The sequence below is a fragment of the Myotis daubentonii genome, chromosome 17 (genome assembly GCF_963259705.1).
Source record: "Myotis daubentonii chromosome 17, mMyoDau2.1, whole genome shotgun sequence".
NCBI lineage: Eukaryota > Metazoa > Chordata > Mammalia > Chiroptera > Vespertilionidae > Myotis > Myotis daubentonii.
The window spans coordinates 41,539,869-41,565,230 of NC_081856.1; the positions used below are offsets into that span (position 1 = coordinate 41,539,869).

At 42.0% G+C, this 25,362-nt stretch overlaps 1 protein-coding gene across 10 annotated transcripts in view; it reads left to right on the forward strand.

Annotated features, from left to right (window-relative positions):
• The window catches only part of NCALD (neurocalcin delta), a 300,236-nt gene that overhangs the window by 217,474 nt on the left and 57,400 nt on the right, over positions 1-25,362 (forward strand). For 2 of the 10 annotated variants that reach the window (XM_059672032.1, XM_059672041.1), the window contains exon 1: positions 14,686-14,842. The exons of 7 other annotated variants lie outside the window; for them this stretch is intronic. The gene's annotated coding sequence lies outside the window, so the exon portion shown is untranslated. Of the gene's footprint in view, positions 1-14,685; positions 14,843-22,141; positions 22,222-25,362 lie in introns of those variants that run through there. One more of the 10 variants, XM_059672038.1, reaches the window with a different exon arrangement.

Genomic DNA, 25,362 nt, shown 5'->3' on the forward strand with positions numbered 1-25,362 from the left:
AATAATAATTCCTTCAATTCATGCTAGTGGCAGTAAAAAAGTTTCAGTTTATTTAGAAGTCTGAAGAGAAGTAGTACCAACAGGCACAATAATTTTCATACTTATGACTTATGAATCACTCTCATTAGCCTTTTCCCCCAGGAAATAACAAAAAACAAGTAAATGTATAAAAGATGTTTATAAGTTGATAGCTTCTGAGCAGATTAAATAGACCAGGGCATAGCAGTTCATTGGCACTTACGTAGCAACGGAAAAGAATAAATATGGAGGCTTTGAACACTTAGAGAAGGCATTCATTAGCTCACATTCAGTGGGGAAAAGGGACAATCTTTGGCTTCTAAAATCTTTGGCCTCTGATTTGATGCCAGCTCTTGCATGAACTATCTAGCTTCACAAATTAAGTCAGGCGTCTCAGACAAGCGATGGCCGCTCTCCTGGAACCCAGTGTTCTCGTGTCTCTAGTAATGTTATTTACCATCTGGGGCTATTGTGAAGATCAAATGAGATAATTCACACAAAGCAGTCAGCCCCGGGCCCCAAAAGAATCATATCAAATATGATTACTGTAACTATATTATTTTTTCTCTCGAATTAAAATTTAAAAGACAGCGTGAGAAAAAAAATGCGGGGGGGGGTAGGTTTTGTGCAGGAAAAGGGGGACTGGGTGAATATATTTTTTCTGAGCATTCCACTTGACGATGTCTCATATGTGGACATTTTAAAGAATATAATTCCAAAGGCTCCCAGGGCAGAATCCTCATATCAGAACCCCTTCCCTTTCTAGCAGCTGGGGGCGGGCTCTGCATCCCTGCCACAGCTCTCAGAATGCAGGCGTTGAGCTGGGGGCGGTCCAGGGCACGGATTTTAAATGGACCGACTGTATCTTTATCCTTCCCGCAGCTGTTTTCGGAGAAGCTGCTGCTGTTCTCAGATGCTTCATTATATTATCTCACACCTGTAACGCTCCCTGAGAACCAAATCACGTTTGAAATTTCTGGTGTCAGGGGCTGTTTTAAAAAACGGATGGCTTAGCACTTCCTCAGAATGCTGCATTCACGGGAGGGGTCTTCCCCTGATCTGGGGGGAACAAGGCGTCTTTCAGGCTGCCCGCGCTGTGAATGGGATGCTCTGACCGTCCTCTCTTTCGGGTTATTATTCTGAAATCCTCTTTGTCGGCAATGCCTCTTGGCAGCTGGACAGTAAAATGCATCTTTCTCTCACTTCAGCCTCTTTCCTTTGCGGGGGGAGAGGGTGGACGTGGGACAGGGGGAGGTAGCTGATCGTCTAAAGAAGCAAAGCCCGTGGAGCTGCATTTTATTTCTGTGCACCTGCATTTTTTATGCTGTAAGAAACCCGAGGAAAGGGGCTGGAACCGTGATTATTATTAGGCTCGGGTACCACAGGGACAGGCAAAAGAGACTTTCTTTTATGTGGGTGGCAGGAAAATAAGATGACAATCCAGCAAGAACCAATTCTAAGGCATCAACTCTTAAAAAAACGGTCTGCCAATCAACTGTGAAGGGGATGGCATTTTCATCGGGCGCTGTATCTGCTGCCAGGAGTCCCAGGACCGTCTGCTGGCCACAGCCAGATGAGGAGGGAAAAGCGGGTTCGCTTAGGCCTGCAGCGCCTGCCCAGGGGGAAGGAGGGGGGTTGGGGGGACGGGGCCTGCCTTCCCCTCTGGCTCAGGCCTCCTGATCAGAGTGCCCAGGCTGGGCTGGACCAAGGGCTGGATCTGCCAGCCGCCGTGTGGAGAGAGGCAGCAACATCCTAAATGGCTTCTGTGGTTGATGACAAAAACCATCTTCTGGTTTTAAAATGGTTAGAAACCTTCTGAAGACCAAGCCACAAAGAGCCCAGGGGAGGGGCAGATAGGATTTTTCAGAGATGCTGTTCTGAGTATAATCACTAGATGATCTTCGAGTCGCCAGTTTTTTATGCAATAAAAACGGGCAAACAGTTGATAAATGGGGAAGGGTGTCGGGTGCTTTCTGCAACAGGCAGATTTTCCGTGAACCCTAATCCTGAGACTTTTTCTAATGGCCCAATCTGGACAAATCCTATAATGAAAGGCATTCTGGGAGAATGGATTTGCTGAGGGTGATCACATGATGCTGCACGACACACCTGGGGCCATTTGCCTAGTCATCTTGGTGCCAAAGAAGATGTGTTTGCTCTATAATCGACTTGTGTTACCTCTAGAATCAGAAAAGGAATTCTAAGAGAACATTGCTTTTAAAATATTAATTGGTCTTTACGTTCGAGCTCAGATGAGCTAGGGTCCAGTCTGCCACCTGTCAGCTGCATGGTCTTGAGCAAGTGGCTCGGCTCCCTTGTTATTCAGGTTTACAGAACCCTCCACAAGCTGCCCCACTGTCGCCTCGTGCTTCATGCGCCACCTCTGCTTCTCAGGATTCTGCCATCCTGGCCTCTTTCTCAACTCCTCTCACGGGCCATGCTGCTTCTCCTTGCTGAGGGTTTAAACCCACTGTTTTCCCTCTTCAATCCATTTCCCACCTCCTCTGCTGGCTCACTCCTCCTCTCTCTTCTTCACTCAAGGGTCATGTCCCCAGGGAGCTTTGCATGAAATCCCAGATTGGGTTAGTTCCTCCTGGGCTGACACCAGGCAGCGCTCCTTGATACCACTTCTTATTTATTAAACGTTGTAATTTTTCAATAACTGTAAACTCCATGAGGCCCGCCTCTAAATGTTTCTTATTCACTAAACCCTCCTCTGCTCCCCCCACCCCGCCCCCAAGCCTGGCATAGTGCCTGACACACACAGAAAGTACTCATTGAATAGTTTTAAGTGAATAAATGAAATGAATGGATGGATGAATGAATGAACGAACTGAGCGAGGCAATCTCCAAGGTCTTTTTCCGCCTTAAGAAATCAATAACACTAATTTTGGGAAGCACAGAGATGTGCTGATGGTATTTGTCTTAGAGTTCATTTGCTTTCAGATGTGGGAAAACCCACTCAAGCTGGTTAGGCAAAAAGAGAAGTTATTGATAACACTGCCTCTTCAGAGAGAAAGTACATTTTGTTTTCTTTGGTTGATACCAATATAAAAAATATTGTGACTTTCCACAGATAAGATTACAGGAAATTAAAAAAGCCCGGAGGCAGGTTGGACAGGAAATACCCTCCAGCATACCTTTGGAGATGAACCCCCTCCTCCAGCCAGTCTGAGAACACACCCTTTCCTGCAATGCTGGGTCAGATCTTAATTGTAGATGATCGCAAGAGAGCGCCATGTTCTCCGACCTGGGCCATGATCTGGCCATTGACAATATTGTTACTGCAATTGAAATCGTTTTGTAGATAGAAATTCCAGAATCAGAGAACTTGAGAGAACTGCCGAAGGTCCGTCAGGGCAACGCTTTGCCTTCTAGGAGGCCCGCTGTGAAGACACTACAGTAGGTTTTTTAATAGTGGGCTTGCTCCCGGTCGGGAGGGACACCCCGCCCGGAGGCTCTGTCACACTTCGCTGTGCTTCTCCAGGGACCATCCCAGTCAATCTCGTACCATCTGACACCCTACATAGTTATTAGAATATGTTTTAGATTGAACTGCTGATAGATGTGCATTTGTTGCCATTTTATTGTTCATATTTTTCTTTCTTTCTTTTCTTCTTCTTCTTAAAGAAGACCCTTTAACATTTCACGTAGTACAGTTTGGGGTGTTTTTTGCTTCCTTATATTCCAAATCGCTGTCAGGAATATGGCTGTCTCCTCCAGGCAAATGTCTTTCTGAAAAGCTACAATAAATCTTTTTTATTTTATTTTTTTTGGTAATTTAAATTGTATTTTATATTCATTACAGGGGGTGGTTGTACTTTAAATGTCCTAAATAATTTTCTTTTGCTACATTGGATTTATATACATTTGATTTTAGCAAAGCAAGATGTACATCCTTGACAGTGTTAGAACATATGCTTTCTATAAATCTGTGAAAGGGTTATTATGGAAAAGGTTTTGCATTAAAAATAACTGGGCATTTGCTCGGCTGGCATGGCTCAATGGTTCAGTAGGTCACAGTTTGATTTCTGGTCAGGGCACATGCCCAGATTGCAGGCTCGAGCCCTAGTTGGGGGTGTGCAGGAGGCAGCCGATGGATGATTCCCTGTCATCACTGATGTTTCCATCTCTCTCTCCCTCTCTGAAATCAATAAAAATATTTTAAAAAAATAACAGGGCATTTGCAGTTCATAGAGTATGTGGCGCTTTTTTAGGGATGGATTTTTTAGAAGAGAAGCTAGTATCAGCAAATTAATAAACTAATGTTCTATTTCTCTTATCAAGAATAAATAATTTAATAGGCTAAATAGAATTCTATGCTGTGTTTTTAACTGTTATTAAATGGAAATATAGCCAAAGAAAATATAAATTTATAGTTCTGATAAAAAGAACAATTATAATGTACTAAGGAATACAATGAAAACAGAAAATTTGGAAAGCATACATTTAGGATAAACTGGCCTCTAATTAGCACATTTCTGAATTATTCTTCCTAATTATGAAGCTTAATTTTGTCTCTTTAACTGTACCAGATGCGCTACTAAATTGAGCATCACTCTTTATAACCACCCTGCAAGGTAATAAAATCAAGGCTCAGAGAGATGAAATAAACTGTCCAAAGTCACAGAGATAAAAAGTCATTTGGGGGGAGCCCACATCTAAACCTGCGTGTACCTGACTCCGAAGTTTATATTCTTTACATTATAACACAGCAAGAATCTTTGATGCCAACCTTTAATGCCAACACTCAACAAAGTGTATGACTTTGAGCTGGGGACGAATTTCAGGATTGACTCTATGCTTATTGACAGGAGTTGCACTTTTAATAGGGGCTCAAGGAAAGCACCAGCTTCTTCATGCTTTCCGGGCCTATTTCCGGGGGCCGTAGGAAGGGGTAGAATCCTTGAAGATCGGTAAAAGTTGGGTTTATACATATGCAACAGGGGCGGTCTGGCAGCAGAGACAGCTCTGGTTCTCAAACAGTCTTTTACCAAAAAGCAAAAACAAAGATCCTATTACCAAATTTGCTCTAATTATACTGGATGTTGCTGATGGAAAAGTGACATTTTGCAGCTTTCCTTTTGTATGGGAGATTAAATATAAAGAGAGATGATTCACGGACCATGTTCCTACAAAGCAACATCCTTAGATGCGTGTGGGAAATTCTCTCTCTTTGAGGAAAGGATTTATTCCTCTCATTCAATCTATGAAAGGCAGGCAGGGTGAAAGGAGAGGCCATTTTTATTCCTTGAGTGATTTTGTTGTCTCTTCTCTCCTTTTTCTTTATCTTCTGTGCCTGTGACTCCTCAGTGTCCAGAAAGGCTTTAAAGAGTCTTTGAATATTTGCCAAATATTAGTTAAAGGTTACTCACTTAATTACTCGGAGATGGGAGGAGCTGCTCTCTAGTATTTCTTCTGCAATGCTTTTGAGTGTAGTGAATTCTATTTTCTGCTCCAGGGATTCCTGGGAATTTCATGAAATTCTATAAGCTTATTTAACACTAGTGCCCTGGTACACGGATTCGTGCACATTGAAAGGAAATTAATTATAAGGTGGCTGGCTGGGCAGGACTGGGCGAGAGGGGCCAGACATGCCCTGGAGCCAACCTCTCATGGTCCCTCCCTGGCCGGCCATACCTGGGGCAGCACCATGGCTCCAAGGGCATCTGCGGTGTGAGCAGGGTCCCTCCAGCAGGTGGGGTCCCTCAGCCTGGTCTGTGGGGATTGGGCTTAAACTGGCTCTCCGACATCCCCTGAGGGGTCCCGGATTGTGAAAGGGCAGTTCTTGGGTGATGCATCTGGAATCAGGCTCTCTCCTCTCTGGTTCTGGGAACCGGGGTAGCCAAGTCAGCGCAGCTCAGCAGCTCCTGCGTTGAGTGTCTGCCCCCTGATGGTCAGTGCGCATCATACCTATGGACTGGTTGGACGGTCGGATGGTCGCTTAGCCTTTTATATATATAGATGTGATATCTCACTTATATAAAGTTCCCAATTTGCGATGCTGGAAACTTTAACAGTTGGGATTAGATTTAACGTATAATAATTGTGCCTTAAATAAGATTGGGCTCTCTCTTTTTCCTGGTGTCTATACTCACCAGGGATTTAATAGCAGAACTTGAGAAAGGCTGATGGCTTGCATTTCCCAGTGAGATACTGTAGCCTTTGACTGAGGGTTAAGGGAGAAGGAGCCCAATCTTATTGGTCAAACCTTTCCGACATGAAACTTTTATGAACTGAGCTGAAAGTTTGGGGAGGAAGTGGATCAAGATTCAGGTACCACAGACTCTTAAACTTCTTATCAAGTTTTAGTATTTTTTAAAAATAAATGTTTCTGCCGAACCGGTTTGGCTCAGTGGATAGAGCGTCGGCCTGCAGACTCAGGGGTCCCGGGTTCGATTCTGGTCAAGGGCATGTACCTTGGTTGTGGGCACATCCCCAGTGTGGGGCGTGCGGGAGGCAGCTAATCGATGTTTCTCTCTCATCGATGTTTCTGACTCTCTGTCCCTCTCCCTTCTTCTCTGTAAAAAATCAATGGAATATATTTAAAAAAATAATAAAAAAAATAAAAATAAATGTTTCTTCATTGGCTGTATGCCCTAACGACGATTCCCAGAGACTTTATATGATATTTTAAAATATTTTTCATCAGTTATGCTTGTTTCTCTGGGGAACAGGTCCATGGAATTCTTCAAAGGTCCATGCCAAATGTGGAACCTCAGTGTTTGTTGTTGTTTTTTAACATATATGTGCATGTTCATTAGCCTGGCAGGCGTAGCTCAGTGGTTGAGCATCGACCTATGAACCAGGAGGCCACAGTTCAATTCCTGGTCAAGGCACATGTTCAACATGTAGGCTCGATCCCCAGTGGGGGGCTTCGGGAGGCAGCCGATCAATGATTCTCTCTCATCATTGATGTTTCTATCTCTTTCTCCCTCACCCTTCCTCTCTCTGAAATCAATAAAAAAATTTGTAAAAAATAGTGTTTCAGATGTATATAAGTTTTGATACATTATATTTTTGGTGTTCAGTTCAGATATTTCTGAATTGCAATGTAAATCTTTTTAATCCATAGATTATCTAGAAATGGATTGCTTAGTTTCCATTTAAGGATTTTTCTTTGTCTTTTTCATATTGATTTCTAGCTTTGTTCTGCATTGTACAAAGAGCATATTTGTGATTTCAGTTACTTATAATGTGTTGAGACATTCTTATGGCCCAGCAGCTAGTCAGAATTATTAAATACATTTAAGAAAAAAAATTGCCTTTTGTGATTGTTTACATCATCATTCTTCATATGGTGACTAAATCAGGTTGGTTAATTTTGCCACTGAAATATCCCTACCTTTTTTTTTTTTTTTTTTTGCTATTTGTTCTATAAGTTACAGAGAAATATATGTTAAATCAATGCTATTATTGTGGATTTTTCTGTTTATCTTGATGGTATTTTATTAGGTACCTGCATATTTAGAAGTGATTTGGTAAAGCCTTCCTCTGTATCCCTAGTAGAATTTTTGCTTATCTTGCTATCAAATACCCCTCCCTCCCTCCCTCCCTCCCTCCCTCCCTCCCTCCCTTCCTTCCTTCCTTCCTTCCTTCCCTTCTTTTTTTGCTAATCCTCACCTGATTGATTTTTAGAGAGAGTGGAAGGAAAGGGGAGAAGCAGAGAGAGAGAAGTATCAATGCGAGAGAGACACATCAATTAGTTGCCTCCCGCATGCACCCCAACCAGGGCCTGGATCGAGCTTGCAACCGAGGTACGTGCCTTTGCCCAGAATCAAACCTGGGACCCTTCAGCAGGCCGACGCTCTATCCACTGAGCCAATTGGCTCGGGCTAAAATAGTATTTCTCCATAGTCATATTGTTACCCCAGCTTTCGATTGGTAGTTTGTATATCACTTTCCATCTTTTTACTTTTAGCCTTTCTGTGTCCCTATTTTCAAAGTGTATCTGTTGTATGCACCTCCTCCTTAATCCCTGCCGACCACCCACCTGTTTTTCATTTCTTAATTCTGTCATATTGATAATGTTATATAAATGGAATTGTACAGTATGTGACCTTTTGAAAACTGGCTTTGCACTCAGCAGAATTCTTTGGATATTCAGGCATCAGTAGTTTTTTCCATTTTAGTACTGTGCAGTATTCCATGGGATGGATCTACTAAAATGTATTTACCCATTTACTCAGTGAAAGCACCTGAGTTATTTCCATTTATTGGCCATTACAATGAGAGCGGCTACGAGCATTTGTGTACAAGCTTTTGTGTTTGCATTTCTCTGCAATACCCAGAAACACAATTGTTGAGTCATATGATAGTTGCATTTTCCTTTTTAAAAAGAACTGTCACACTGGTTTCCATAGTGGCGCCACCATTTTACATTCCCACCAGCAATGTGTGACTAATTCAGTGTCCGCATCCTTGCCAGCATTTAGTGTTGTTAGTATTTTCTATTTTTGATAGGTATGTAGTGCTATCTCATTATGTTTTAACTTGCATTTCCCTAATGGCTAATGATTTTGGAAAAATGGTTTCTGTGCTTATTGGTCATCTGTATATATTTTTGGGGGAAATATCTCTTCCTGTCTTTTGCTGGTTTTCTAATGGAATAGTTTATTTGTTTGTTTTACGGTTAAAAAGTCTTTGGTTGCTCCTTTAAAGTTAATATGATTTTTTTTTTTTGTCCTGCTGCTTTAAGATTTGTCTCTGTCTTTCATTTTCAGCAGTTTGGTCATAATGTGTCTATGTGTGATTTTCTTTGTTACCCTGTGTGGGGTCAATGGGGCTCCTTAATTCTGTTGTTTTGTATTTCTCAGCCAATTCCTTCAAATATGGCTTCTGTCCTATCTCTTTATTCTCTTCTTCTTTCCCAAATGCATCATGTCCCAAATGTCTCTTACATTCTTTTCTGTATTTTTCGTTCTTCTTATACTTCAGTCTGGATATTGTCTGCTGATCTATTTTTAATTTCACTAATTTTCTCTTCTCCAACCCACCTCTTGTGTTTTTAAATTGTTGTATTTTTCAGTTCTTTTCATCCTAATATGCTCCTTTTTATAGGTTTTATTTTTTACATGCGAAACTCTCTATCTTACCATCTATTCCCTTGAACATATTAATGATAGTTATTTTAAAATCCCTGTCTTATGATAACTACAGAAGATGAATCACCTGTGGGTCTGTGTCTATTGCCTATTTTTTCCTCTTTGATTTTGGGCTGTTAGACCTGTCTCCTGGCATGAGTCATGATTTTGGATTGAGTTAGAAGTGATGTGTGAAAAATAGTAAGGGCTCTGGGTGATGTCATATTCTTTTAGAGAGGGTTCATTTTCTCTGGAGTGTCGTTACAACAGGAGCAAATTGCCTTGATCCGATTAGGTATTTTAATGCTTCCAGGATGGAAACTGGCTTTTGGTGAGGGTGTATCTATTTCTTGTTTTCCATTACTTCCAGGGCTTTGCCTTTTAGTTATGAGACCTGAAGACTTAGGGTGTTTACCAACTCAAACTCCTTGGAGGAGCCTGCACTCCAGTTTTTGTCTCCCGAGGACTGTAAGACTGCTAAGCCCTCCCTTTATGTTTTTATCCTCTTAGATGTATTTTTATGCTCTACTTCTTACTCTCTTATATAACACCATTTAGGAGCTGGCAAATGCTCCAAGAGAAACACTCTTCAGAATGTTGCGATCACTTCTTCTCTGTGATTCCCTTTTTAAAAATAGAATTTTTATCCCTACCGTCCTGGATGCTTGGAATATTTTTACTCCAACTTTTTGTATCTCCAGTCTCTGAGAATGCCAACACCACTTAAGAATTATCCAATAGCCCTGGTTGGTTTGGCTGAGTGGATAGAGCGTTGGCCTGAGGACTGAAGGGTCCTGGGTTCGATTCCAGTAGGGGGTACATGCCCAGGTTGTAGACTTGGTCTCCAGTAGGGGGCGTGCAGGAGGCAGCCAATCAATGATTCTCTGACATCATTTATGTTTCTATCTCTCTCTCCCTCTCCCTTCCTCTCTGAAATAAATAAAAAAATATATATTTTAAAAAGAATTGTCCAATAATTGGAGGAGAAAAGCAGAGATAATGTGAGGAGTATTGGGACAACATCAATATATTTTTGTTTTATCTGAGATCTTGGCACTTAATAGATTTTTCTGCCTTTGCTGCCCTTTGAAGCCTTCCAACCATTTTCTTAAAAAATCCAGCTATTATTATCTCAGTGAGAGTATTGGTTTGAAAACATGAAACTCCATCATAGTAGGAAACAAAAGTTACCCAAGCCTGTGCAATCCAAATATTTGCTCCAGTGAAGACTATAATAATTTGGGTACCATTTTATTCAGGATATTTTCACTATTTTATTTTGCCCATTTCCCTTGATTCAAATTTCCTGATTAGTTTTTTCTTGCCCTATCACCCCTTAGGCCTAAGCTAGATTAAGGATCATTACTCAGAAAAGATAAGTCAGCTTTCTCCTCTTCGTAAGAAATTAAAACTCAAGTGTAAAATAAGCATAAGAAATAATTCAAGTCTTTCTAAGCATATATAAAGCGTAAATTACTTCCAAAAATGTACGGGGCCACGTTTCTGGGATATAGATCCTACTCTGCCAGGTACAAGGTGGGCAAGTTACTTAGTCTTTATGTGCTGACGTTTCTTCAGTTGTGAAATGTGAAAAAGGCTGGTACCTGCTTCATACGGCATTACAGTAAATGATTTCATATATTTGTAGTATTGAGGACAAAATTTCACATATAGTAAGTGCTCAATTAATGCTAAAGATGATCCAATATCTATAGCAGTAGCCATAAAATACATCTGCATATAACTTACGTACAGTCATAATAAGTATTTATGGTTCAGTAGAGATAAGTTTGATTTCCTTGGTAAAGTGACTTGAGCCCATCCATTGCTAGAAAATTTTGTGATAAATAAATTTTTTTTCTCTTCTTTTACATTTTTTTGCAGGGGCCAGAGGTGGGGTGGGGTGGGGGTGAGAGAATGCTTTCTATTCTCTGTTAGTGGGAAGACACAGGAACCATTTCTTTCTATTGCACAGCATTTATTTCCCAATATTTGAGTCACTCAACATTTATTGAGCACGTATTATGTTTCAGGCCGTGTACTAACTGTAGAGTGGTAGAGATGAATCATACCCCATACTTTCCCTGGAGGTCTTTTAAGACTTACCAGAGTCAGACATATAAGCAAGAAATGACACACCTAGAGCCGTCCACCCTGTGGCAGGGTGTGAGAATTCTAGAATACATTAACTTTATCATCCTCACAACCACCCTGGGAGCTAGGCACTGAACCTCAGAAGACTCAAGTCATTTGCCCAGATGAGATTTGAACCCAGTGCCTCCAAAAAATATGTCCATGTCCTTCCCACTGATGCTAGGGCAGTGACACAGAAACGTCTGTACCTGGAAACATCAAATAAAAGGCTGGTTATCCTCACCTGTCATGCCCACCTGCTCATTCAGGCGTGTGAACCCGAGTCAGACTGGCTTAGTGGCATTTCCCAGTTACTTCCGGCCCAGTGGTCAGACTAATAATACGCAGCCTTGACGCTCACACGGCAAGTCTAAACTCTAGTGCAGACGTATTTTTGAATGGATATTTTTAAATTCAGTCAGCCACGTTCACCTAAAAAGTGAGTTGTCATTTAAAAAAGTAAAGTGGCACATATTCCTTCAACGCGTGGGCTGCAATTGGAAAAGGCCCTCGTGTGTGCGTGTTTCCTGTGATATTTCCAAGCTACATTTGGATTAATGAGCCACACCGATATCAGTCTGAGCTCCAACAAGATCCTCATCACGATTTCAACCCTGAGGGGACCGGTAGCTTCCTTAGCTGTAAGAGGCGGATCTGATCCTCGGTAGTTTGCAAAGGGGAATAAGTAATGGCAGGTTGGAAGCATGCGCCCACTGTACATATGGAAGGCCAGTCCGCTGATTGCATTAACCTACAATGAGTTAAGATCAAGTCAATAAATAGTTGAATATATTTAGTCTTGCCAAAACCGGTTTGGCTCAGTGGATAGAGCGTCGGCCTGCGGACTGAAAGGTCCCAGGTTTGATTCCGGTCAAGGGCATGTACCTGGATTGCGGGCACATCCCCAAGTAGGAGATGTGCAGGAGGCAGCTGATCGATGTTTCTCTATCATCGATGTTTCTAACTATCTCTCTCCCTTCCTCTCGGTAAAAAATCAATAAAAATATATTAAAAAATAAATAAATAAATATATTTAGTCTTCAAAGTAATAGAAAATTTTGAGAAGTGTTCGTTTCTGCTAAATTTTAAACTAAAGAAAGCCATGACTTTCAGGAATTTTTAGAACCGAGAGCTTCTGGTTTCAGAGGACACCCCCTATTGGCAAAGCGTGGTACCGCAGTTGTACTCTTTGATGCTGGATCTGTCAGAGAGGAAGAGTTTAGGCAGCCAGGGATTTGGAGTCAGAGAGACGATAAGGCAGGCAGCTCAGGGCCCTGGGCCCTGAAAGTCTAGAAGGATACGCTTTCTCCCCTCTCTTCGCATTCCCCTCATTGCTAGGATTGCATTTCGGAACAGAGAATCAGAACTGGGCAAATGGCAAATTTGTAAATCGTGACTGTTACTGAAACCTGCCCCCAGTGACACATCCTGACCCATTTAGATAGGCGTGGGATTCAATGAGCCAATTGTCTCTGTGCAAACAGGTAAATTCCTGCTGTCATTCACCTGAAATTAAAGGGGAAGCATTACGGCTTGGTTTTACTTTAGCAGTGCTCCAGCTAATAACATCAGGAAAATAGCTTTTCAAATGAAACATTTTTTTTTTTGTCCTCCCCACTGGAGCTGGGACAGAGGTCAAGAGAGAGGAAGATGGAATAGGAAGATTCCATGCCAAACAGCTTGGACATTAGTCTTATTGTTCAAGAAGCAATGAATGACTCTGAAGAAATGGCATTCTTTTAGAGTGACAAAAATGTAATCTGCCCAGCTGGCTGGGTTTCCATTGAGATTTTGCAACACCCCAGAGCTGCCCATTTATTTAAAACGACGCCAGAGCCCTAACCGGTTTGGCTCAGTGGATAGAGCGTCACCCTACGGACTGAAGGGTCTCAGGTTCGATTCCGGTCAAGGGCGTGTACCTTGGTTGCAGGCACATCCCCAGTAGGGAGTGTGCAGGAGGCAGCTGATTGATGTTTCTCTCTCATTGATGTTCCTAACTCTCTATTCCTCTCCCTTCCTCTCTGTAAAAAAATCAATAAAATATTATTTTTAAAAAATAAAATAAAAGGACGCCAGAATAGGAATTCTGATAATACTAACTTAGGGTTTTCAGAGCAATCTCTTCCCCCTGCCTTTTCTCCCCTGTGCCCTCTGAAGGAATATATGTTTTTGTATGTATTTTTCAGAGCACCTTCCTGTAGATTTTATTTCGTTTTGTGTAATTGGCTTTCTGTTTTATAGAGGGAGGATAAATTGGGAAATAAGCATGTGTGTGGTGTTAGAAGTAAGCTAGCTCGTCCTAGAGAAAATGAAGCTGAAGTTAGAAAGCAGACAGGACTGTTTTTATTCTGCCACTCTGGGCTTCGCTAAACTTGGCATTGGCAGGACACTCACCCACTGACTCCACGCTGAGCCCCAAGGGGGATGGACCGGAGCATTTAGGAGGAGGGGATTTGGCACCTGTATGGTGACCCCAAAGTAAAGGTCCAAAAAAATTACAAAGGTTGTCTTAAAGCAGCACGGGTTTGAAACTCTTTTGGCCATCATCCTTGCATAGGCATTTTGCGATGCAGGAATTCTGAATTCATCTCACCCGATTTCCCCATCCTAGGTGGTGTCGGGATTATTAGATTTCCTCATCCGACTGTGGGCCAGCACCCCCTGCTTCTTGTTTTTCTTTCCGTCACTGGCACAGCTCAGTCCATTGATTGGGTTCTTACATAGTGTTAAAAATGCCTTTTCTGCCCTGACTGGTTTGGCTCAGTGGATAGAGTATCGGCCTGCGGACTGAAGGGTCCTGGGTTCGATTTTGGTCAAGGGCATGTACCTTGGTTGCGGGCACATCCCCCGTAGGGGGTGTGCAGGAGGCAGCTGATCAATATTTCTCTCTCATCGATGTATCTAACTCTCTATCCCTCTCCCTTACTCTCTGTAAAAAACCAATAAAATATATTTAAAAAAACAAAACCTAAAAATGCCTTTTCTTCCAACTCCCCTTAGAGCTTCTGTTTTTATCCATTTGCTTACAAATAGATTTAATTAGCTCAGAAAACTACCTCCAGGATTTTTCAGTTTCTTTCCTTCTGTTCTATAGAGACACATGCTTCATGCTGGTAAAGCGAGACCGATGGGAACTTCAGAGTGGCATGCATTTTCCTGCAAACACAGTTAAGAACAGACACCCAAGTCCTAAAGAGGAAAGTTGGAGGCACTCTTGAGTCACCACCTGGGGGGTTGAGGGAGCTGTCCGTGATGGTTACAGGGTGTGTGTGTGTGTGTGTGTGTGTGTGTGTATACACACACACACACACACACACACATCACAGTGACAGATGACCTATTGAAATAATTTCAGAGCTGTTCTGTGGTTGCTACGACAACCAATGCTCTCTTGGCTTTCATCTGGCCATGTGACAGGGACTTTGACGTCAGCTGGAGGCAGAGTCTGTGGCTGAGTCCACACAGTCAAAGGCCTGTGAGAGTCTGGTGGATGCTGGCTGCTGCCGCCTCTGCTGCCGCTGCTGCTCCTCACGCCGCTGCCGCCGCCACTGCCGCTGCCCAGGGCTGCGGAGCATGGACTGTTAAATCTTCCGCTTCTTCCGTGTGAGGTAATTGGTTTCCTTTATGCACAAACGGCTAGATGTTTTATAGATCATTGTGGTTTCCCTTCTCTCTTACCTCCCACAAGTGTGTCTTCACGAGCAATTATTGTTGTGCCAGGGGAAACCATGAAGCGGCTTCTGGTTGCTAATTTTGTGCAGCCTCTGGAATTTGGTTAAATTTGGGTTAATGTTCTGGAAGTAGGTTAAAATGTAAGCGTCTTTCTTGCTCAGCACTTGCGAACATGGCATTATTTAGAGATACGGATTTGGCAGCTTGAGCCAAATAAGCCCCATCCAATTCCAGGAATCCTCCCCTCATTGTTTTGGGTTTCAAGACTCCAGCATAGCGTTGCAATATGTTGCTAACTTTGCTGTTTTCACAATTGCTGCCCTATTCTGAATCATCCCAGAATAGTTTGGAATTTGGTTTCTATCTCGTTTGCAGCGTTCAGACTTAGCAACAATAGGCACAGCGGGAAAGAACATTAGACTTTGAAACAGAAGTTGGGGCTTTGCTTGTAAATCGGGGATTCTGAAATGACCAGGGAAAACTGTCAACAGCTTCCTGTTTAGAACAAAATAATCTGGACTATGCCAGGGAAGTCGGGCTGGAAGCGCTCACATGTGCGCCTGCCGTGGCTCTCTGGTTGTTAGAGCAAAGTGCACATTTTCAGCATCTTCCTCTGAAAATTCCGCTGTGAAGAGAATAACATTGGAGGGTCTTTCCTGAGGAGTCCTATCATCTGTTTTTATGTTTAAAAATTGAACTAATTCCTTTAGGGGAAAACAGCAGCCCTAAAACTGAATTGCTATTGGTAGATCTGCTTTAATTGAAGCACAATATAATCACTGAAAATTTGCTCCAGGTCTTGAATGAATAATTTGATAACTGATTAGGAAGGCCTTTTATTTCTTTATTTCTATAACACCATAACATGCGAATGGGTTTGTTTGCCTTATTGTAGTTCATTTTCTTCCCAAGTTTAGTCATCATGAATTTTCTATCATTGTAAATTAGTGGGATCATTTTGTGGCTTATAATTCAAGGAAAACCTCTGGTATTGAAATTAATCAAAACCTCGATGTCTAATGGGTTTCTAAATCTCACAAGTTTTACAGGAAAAAAATAGCGCAGGTTTAAGAGCAGCACATGTAATACACCTATTTTGATGAACAGAAAATAGTGGTTTAACTATGTGTATGAAAAAATATATATTTTATGATATGTGAACTATATCTCAAGTTAATGCAAGACTATGTTGTTATTATTTTTGATGTTCTTTATTAGTTCCTGAATTCTGGTTGTGTTTACTCTGGAGATGAGCATTTTGAACAGTATTTAACTTCAGTGATAAGTGAGTAATTGTGGGTGCATCAGTGATTTCTCAATAGCTTTCAATGAGTGAATATTCATTTAACTTGCTGGCATTAGATATGACTATTTTTGGTCAGAGTCTCCATGGAGCATTTTCTAAAAAGTGTACTAAGGCAAATCTATTGAGACATCATCTCATTTAATTTATCTCGTAATTATAACTCAGAGGTCATAGTCTTAATATCCATAGAAATATGCTAATTGCTTTGCAATTCAAATGAGCATGGATAAGGACCAGGCTCTCTGTTATTTAAAAGCACAGTCTTTGGTGGGGGAACTTTGATGTTTACTTTTTTTTTTTTTTTTTTTTTACTCAAAATAAGGAATTCTCATTATACTTTCCCAAGTAGCTTTCTTGATGCTCTTTCTATGATGTTTTAAATTAAGGTTATAAAGTGACCGTATTCAATGCTCTTATAAAATAGACTGGATTCCAGCAGTATGAGAGATAAGAGCAAAGTATCAATGATCAAGTTCATCATTAGAAGAAAACAACCTATGCTACAATAGCAGAGATGCTTTAGAATCCACAGGTCTTTTCTTACGGCAAAATACGCGGGGAAATGGCTCTCATCAGAATCATCTACTTACAACAAGGAGACTGTGTGACTTCAAGGTCAAGTTTGTTTCAGCTTCAAAAAATACTAGCAAGGAATGATTTACTCTAGGAACTTGGCTGTTGCATTATCCACTGTTTCGTGTGTAGTTTCAGGGATTTTAATCTTTTGGGTGTCATGAACCTCTTTGGCAGCGTGGTGAAGCCCATAGACTCTTCTCGGAATGCTGTTTTTTAAATACATGAGATAAGGTCTGCAAGATTACAAAGGAAACCACTCTTATTGAAATATGTTGACCAATTTTTTAAAAATTGTGAATTGTGCTCTATTAAATAATACCATCATTTGAAGTAGTGATGAGAGTAAAAGGAATTTCAAGATAACTATAATGATATGATATGAGAATATCAGCCATTTTCCTTGGCAACAAAATCACAGGTACTGTGGTTTGTGGCGTCCATTTTAATGACAATAAATACTAAATTTCAGTTTGAGGTTAGTGAAACTAAAGATGTAGTATTTTTTCCATCCAAGTTCCTGGACCCCCTTACATTCTCTCTACCCCTGAGTTTAATGATATATGATCTAGTGATGCCAAAAGGTCATAGGACAGCATCAAACAAAATCCACATCGTCATTTCCACATTCAATTTCACCACATCTGATTTTATTCTCTGAAAGGGTGAGTTTCCCAGAGTATTCTGATTTCTGTGTGAAAAGGAATGATATGTCCGTATAGCTACCAAGCTGTAACTTTCTCTTATTTTTCTCCTTGAAATCCATAAGTAATCTTACGTGACTTGGACTAAGGAATTCGTACCTGGTTAGATAGGGGTTAAAAGGAAAAATGCATAGTGTTAATGCAAGTTATGCAAGTTAAAACCATGGACCACAGAAGACTATAGGTACTGACGAAGGGACTTGTATCCACTCAGAGAAAATAAGCAAGTAGTACTGAGATGAAGAATGCAGAATGCTATATGAGATCATAGCTGAAGGAATACTCTAGAAGGTGCTTTGTGCACAATATTTGAAACATGCATTAAAGAACTTATGTAACTTCCAAGTTTAGTGTAAAGCACATGTGTGAATTGATAAATTGTCATGTTCATTCCAGTCAGTCAGGATAGAGCCTGTAGGTTTATCTGCCAGAGAGCCCCAGGCCAAAACACATTCAAAATGATGTGGGGAATGGAGACACTTCCCAGGTACTTTGAACTCAGACTCTTACTTGACTTACTGGATATTTAAGAACAAGAAAGGAGCCCTAGCCAGTATGGCTCAGTGGTTGGAGCATCAGTCCACGGACTGAAGGGTCCCGGGTTCGATTCCAGTCAAGAGCATGTACCTTGGTTGCAAGCTCAATCCCTGCCCCAGCAACCAATTGATGTCTTTCTTTCTCTCTCTCTCTCATCAATGTTTCTCTCTTTCTGTCTCTCCCCCTCCCTTCCACTCTCTCTAAAAATCAGTGGGGAAAAATATCCTCAGATGAGGATTAACAACAACAAAAAAGAGCAATAAATGGGGTATTAATATTATTGTTTAGTGGGAGTATGTAAGTCATTGTCTCACTCTCCGTGTCACATTGAATTTGCAGAAGATACTGCCTCCGTTTTCTCTCCAGCCAGTCAGGTTACGTTGCAGTTGGTTGGCTGATGTCCCGTAGCATTGTCTTTCTAACCTGCGTTTGAGTGTCCAAAGCCATCCTTTCTCCGCGTGAGAGAATAGGAGCTATGACGTTTCACACAAGCTGTTGTTTAAACTCGATCCAAATCCCTAACATCTGAAATGAAAGCTTAGCGATTTTTTTTCACACGTTCTCTGGGAAATTACGAAAAAGGATTTTCTCAAACGTTTCTTATTCTTTGGACTCGAAAAGAACACCAGCTTTGGAGGCTTTTATGAAGAAATTGGAAAAAGTCTAAAAACAGCTCTGACTCCCGGCTGCACTGTTTGATGGCAGGTGTTTGAAATTTAAATTCAGAAAGGAACATGCCATTATTTTTTTCATGAAATCAACTGTTATTTAAAGGCACCCTGTGGTGGAATGCTAACTAGAGTTAGCATTCCAAAATATGGCATTGTTTATTGTTTCCAGAAGTGATGCCATAAAAGTTAGTGCTCATTAAGACTCAGATATAAAAATTATATGATAAATATTTAAATCCAGTGGAGCCACATTCTCCATACTAAAGACAGTGTGTCCTTTTTATCTGCCGTGAGCTTTCAGGTTTTTTGGACATCTTTCTATAATTGCCTTCAATTAGAGACACAGCATCCTTTTCAAATTTAGTTTACACTAATGTGAAACATAGTATACTCAGCTAACATTAAAGTCCTAGATTTGATTTTCAGGAAAGAAATCTCTAGTCTGAGAGATATTCCAGCTGCTGCTAGTCCTAATGGAAGGATTGTCCATATTTTCTGAATTCTGTCCCAATGACTGCAGGAAAACCAAAGGCAGCATACGGCTGTTAGGAAAGATGAGTTTTTAAAAGGATGATCCTATATTGTCTTTACTTTGATGATTTTAAACCTCATCCATTAGAGATAAATGTCAAGAAGAGTGTTCCAATATTTGGCTGTCTGCTCAGCTGCCTCCCACTGACTGCCATGTGATTCAGACATCTAAAACCACGACCAATTGTGTGATGGCCATATTTACAACATCTTTGGCGATGAAATAAAAAATAGCATCCCACAAGTTATCCCATCCCACGCCTTCCCACGTCTCACCACAAATCAGGTGCAGCATGAGGTAACATCATCCAAACCCCAAGTATTTATCAACTGGCTACTGCAGCCACAGTACTGGAGTCAGCTTTTTGGTTCCCTCCCTCAGCTGGTCCTTGAGTGGTCTATCTCAATGGACTTCTGAGATTTGTTTGCCTGCCCTTCAGTGCAAACATTCAGTCTTCCATGTGTTCAACAAGTTTTGAGCACCTACTAGATACCAGGGATGCTGTGGTGAACAAGACAGACGAGGTCCCCTACCATCATGGAACGTGCAGTCTGACTATATAGGCAACCTGCCCAGAGAGCTATGTGTATCGGCAGCCAAGGTTTCTCCCCTACAGCTGTGCTGGCCAGTGTAATAAAAAAAGAGAATCCTCACTAAAAGGAAAAACAAACTAACTAATTAACATCAAAACAAAAGAGACAAGCAAACAACCTGGGAGCTACTAGATTTTACACCAGAATCAAACCTTAGAAGAGACATTCTTCAGCTGGTGAATAGCCAGCCTAAAAATGTGTAAGTCATCTGCTCATATCAGTGACAAGGATTCCAGATCAGTATGCCCAGCCCTACTGCCAGTGGGCCAAAGGCTGTCTATCTGTCCTCCAGTTCAGAGGAAATGAGACTTGCAGGCACAGACCTAGAGACTGATTTTTTAATGCAAATACTCTGTCTTATGAAATAGCGAGAGCCTTCCATTTTATGAAAGGAATTCTTAAGTTAGTGGTGCCTAAGTATATCCGTCCCATCTTCCCTGTACTAACCCAGTCAAGATCGGCTCACTGCTGTACTAAATAGCTCCATATCCCAGTGGCATACTACAGCACTGTTCACTTCCTGCTCTCCCACAAATCGGATTTGGGAGAAGCTCTCTGCTCCACCAGTTCCCCGGGGATTCAGGCTCCTCTATCTGGTTAAACTGGGGGCAAATCCTGTCGGGAACCACCTGCAGGTGTTCCTTCGGGCAAGGTCCCTAGGTCACAGTTTTCTTACCTGGATCACGTTAGTATCTGCCTTATGGATTTTTAAGTGAACTTACTTGGCAATGTCCTGTGATCATTGATTTTCTACCTCTGGCAGGGCTGCCACCACCACCACCACCCCCTAGAGACCAGGAGGTACTGCTGTCCTGGTTGGAGGAGGTATGTCTCTGGTTTTATGAAAACAGCTAACATTTAGAGAGTCTTATAAGCTCTTTTCAAAATAACTTTTTTCTTCCCTTCACAACATCTGTTTTTATAAATGAGGAAACCGAGGCACAGAGAGCTTAAGCAAATTGCCCGGTGTCACATGGTACATGATGGGGCTCTAGGTGTTTGGCTCTCGACTCCTGGCTCTTTTATTCACTGTGTTATACTGCCTGTCAAGCTGGAATAGATCGTGGTTTTCCTAGAAGTAACGTTGTATGTGGTGGCAGATTGTACTCTACAAAAGTGGCCACGTAATTATATCTATGGCCACATGCTCCTCTAGACTCCTGACACTCTCCATCAAGAGGTGGAGTCTACTGTCCTCCTCTTGAATCCACACGCGCTGTGATTGGTTGGCACCAGATAGAGTGCCGTGGGAGCAATGCTAGGTGACTTCCAAGGCTGGATCATAGAAAGAATACAGTTTCTTTTTCTCTCGGCTATTTTTTCTATTTCTCTTACACACGACACTTGCCCTTGGAAACCAGCTTCCATACTATGAGGGAGCCCATACCATGTAGAGAAAGCATGTCAAATTCAAAGGCTAACACGGGCCAAATAAAGGAGGCATGCGGCCTGCAGGCCACGAGTTTGACATGCTTGATGTAGAGAGACCACATGTTGGAGTTAAAGCCAACACTTCCCATGAAGGTCTCAGCCAACAGTCAGCATCAACTGTCAGGCGTGTGAGGGGGCAATCCCTCAGGGGATTCCAGGCCCCAGCCACCACAGCCCCCTTAAGCCCTCCTGATGCCAAGGAGACCAGAGATGAGCCATTTCTGCCCAGCCAGCCCTAAATTGCAGATTCATGAACAAAATAAAAATTGTTGTTGTTTTAAGTCCCTAAGTTTTAGAGTTATTTCTTAGGCAACTAGAATAACTAGAACATATGGGGTAATTAGAGATGACTGGAATACTGTATAGAGGAATAAGCTTTAAGTATATACAGATCAAATAATATTTTGTGATTTGGCATAAATAGCTAATCTACTTAAAATTATTTCTGAAGGAAACTGAGCCTTCCAGGACTCCTGCTCCTAATCAGTGCACACCAGGGCTTGGAGGGTCTGGGGGTGTGGAGGCCAGAGAAGCCCTTGTTTCAGGCCTCACTGCCCCTCTCCCGGAATCAGTGCCAAATGAGAAGGAACAAGTAAAGTTAAAAGGAAGAAAGAAAAGACATTTCAGCTACCAATCAAAGTATAAACAGCTTAGGTCCACACCTGTTTGTGAATTTGGGACAGTGTCTTACATATTAATGCTGTTGCTGATCTAGAAGATTGGGGCTCCACTGAAACTGGCCTCCATGCTTTAGTAAAACCTCCCTCATTGCCCCCTGCTGCTGGGACCCTGCAGGACAGTCCAGTGCCCATGGCAGTTCCTGTACCATTTTCCCTTGGTCACTGCTTAGTCCTCCTTCTTTGCCTAATCTGCTGCCTCGTTTTCTATTGTTGGATCCTGCAATCTCCTTGACACTCTCTTCTGTCCCATTTCCAGTGCTTCAAGGCCAGGGAATTCCTCTCGGTCAGGTAAGATTTAGCTCCTTCAGCAAAGCCTTTTTCCTCTTGACAAAGCTGCCAAAATGGCAGCTGTCCAGCTGGCTTGTGGCTCCATATGTTGGTCAAACCTAGCACGTGGAATCCCCAGAAATATTGTCCTTGTGCCCTCACTCAAGGAGGCATCTCTGTCTCTCCTGCAGGGTAGAAACCAATACCTCCGACCCTCTTCTCACTTACTTAAATGTCACCCCCTCCTGATGGGCTTCCCGCCTTCCCTTTAGAAAGCTCATTGGTTTGTTTGATCAGTCACATATTATTTCAATGTTTATTAACCTCACATGGTGAGCCCTAAAGTTAAGCACCTACAAAAAGATTTCTTTGGTATCCAAGGACTGGTAAAGTTCCTCCAGCTGCCTCTTATTTGCTTACTATAGACACCAGGCAGATGTGGTCCAATCATCCAGACCTTTCAGTCCAGCACATGACCCACCTCATCCAAGATATTCCAGCGAAGTAGGATACTGCAAGGGTAGTAGATCCAGCCAGTCTTTGAAAAGGTTACAGCCCTGCTGGGGAGGCTGGGTAACACAGGCAGCTGGGGTCCAGAGCTATGTCTGCTTTATTGGTTACGATCTCTCATAAGGCCTAGAGTAGTGCTGGACATAGTACTCACTGATTAAAATCTCTGGTAAATGATTAATGAATAGATTGACTACAGGAGGATATGTGGCCGTGAAACAACTGTATAGAAGGAGTGAGTGATGAAGAACATTTGGCATGACCTACAGGAGTGAAAGGATTGTCCATGAGTAAGAGACATCTTAAATATGTCCTGGCAACAGAAATAGGACACCCTATATGGGATCAAGAAACTGGTTGGGGGGAAAAATCTTTACAATCCACAAGGTTGGTCTATGGAGGATCTAGAAATGGTCAATTTAAGATAGGCTGGATTTGATCTGATAGACAGCAGGAAGCTAGGAAAAGGCTAGGAGCTAGTGAGAGATGTATGTATGAAACAGTGTAATAATACTTTAATCACTCTTTTTTCCTTTTGCTGTAGACAATTTACTTTTTAAATCCTGAATATTTATTGTGTTTCCTTTTCTTCTATTTTTCTCATAGAAAAGTTCTAACTTTAAATTTAAAAACACGAATTCCTCTTTTGCCCTCAGTACTGTCTGAGTGGCCTTTGTAACTGTAGCTTGGAGATATCTGTAGGGAGAACTGTGTCTTTTTTTTTTTTTTAAGTGTAAGTGTGTCCCATGCAATATTTGGGACATATACTAAAGCATTGTTGGTAGTTTAACTAAAATTCAGATTTAACTGGGCATCCTCTATTTCATCTGGCAGCCCTACTGCTAATCCTAGTCGTGGACACTTTCCAGAAGCTCCAGGCTGTCAAATTTGGATATCTGGCCACCATAAATGGACAAGAATAGAGGGCAGGGGGTGTGCCTTATTATCCTCACTTTCCTTCGAAAGTCTAGCGCAGCACTCAGCTTATAACGGATATGTTGGAGTCAGTATTACACAGTTCTTATTCAAAGGAGACTAACCTTGGTGCTGGCCACATGGGAGTTGAAGGAGGGGAGAGCCTGGGCAGCAGAACTGACATGCCCTGGGTAGACCTCCTCGAACCCATGGCGATGAGTCATCAATGCTGACTCACTGCCCATGGTCTCCATCACCTGTGACATCGATGGTGATGTCAGGGGCTGGAAATTGTATCTCACAACCTACATATGTCTCCATCTTTCTCTTCTTTCTAGCTTCATGGGTGCAAACCTCACTTTAAATATCATGAGTTACTGTGAAGATTTTTTAAATTAAATCACATTTCCCCGCTGGTTAATGTGATCATTTCAGAGTTACATCTCCATTGTGGGTTGATTTTTTTCTTCCCAAAGGTAATAAGTTAATGAATTATGCACAAGGGAAGTTTCTACTTCAAGAAAGCTTGTAAAATGAAAGAACACTTTGGTTCTTTCATTGTAGGTCCCCATTTTTTTTTAAAGTCAGGGCACACCTGTTTCCAGGAAATGGTTTGTTAATAGCATAGCATGGGCTTTGTGGGAGTGTGCCAAAGAATCTTCAAGATGTTGTGTTCTTTTCTTTTTATTTATTTTCCCAAATTGCTATCTGAGGAAAGACATTAATGGGAGGAAAGCGCAGCAGCCATCTATTGGTAATTAGTGCGTCTATGGTGTCTGCTTCATTGCATTCCACTCTGGCTCATTACTGATAATTACTGGGGCTTTCTTGGCAATGTTTAAGAGGCAGACCACTCAAATCCCCTTGCTTGTCATGGAAGCATTTTAACTTCGCCTAACTAATATCCCATGGCCGTCTGGATTAGTCATTTCCCATTACCCACCTTTGAGGTACGTTAGTATTAATCCCTCATTACTGGGTGAGAAAACCAAACCCCCAAGAAGCTGATTTCTGGCCCAAGAACATGTGGTAATCAGTCAGGTCCATGACTACTAAACCTCTTTCCTCCGCTTGTCATCTTTCACCGTCTTCTTGGGTGTCTGAAGACCAAAATTTAGAAAAGGTGTTTCCATTTGCATAGCTAGCCCTATGTTTAGGAAACGAGCATTCATCTCTACTCTCATGTAAGAATTGCCAAGCGCTTTAATAGCATGCCAGTGATGTGGTCTCTTTCCCAGGCATTCTGAGTCATTTAGTTTGGGGTGCAGCAATGGCATAGGGTTTTTGTTTAATAGTAATAATCTTCCATGATGCTACATGCAAGGAGCGCTGAGAGTGCAGGCCCAGGCAAAGTAAGCAGAGATTCATGGGATCTGAAGTTCCAAATCCGACTCAACAGCCTCCTCCCACAGGTCTTAGCCATCCCACCAGTAGAGCCCCTGCATATGGAGCCTCTGGAGACATATACATGTAGCCTGGGTGAAAGCATTGTGTTACCAGAAAGGACACATTAGCACAGAGTGGTTTACCAGTTAATCCCAGCAGAAGGGCATCACTCTGATGAAGGGACAGGGAGAGAACAAACCTAGGGTCTGATGTATTGACCAGACGGTAAAGGAGGGGTAGAGGAGCGAACCCTGAGCTGCCCCAGGGTCATGACCACGTAGAAGTGCCATGTCCCTGGGCAGTGGTGTCAGCAAGTGAATAGGTAAGGGCTGGGGGAGGGCATCAAGGGAG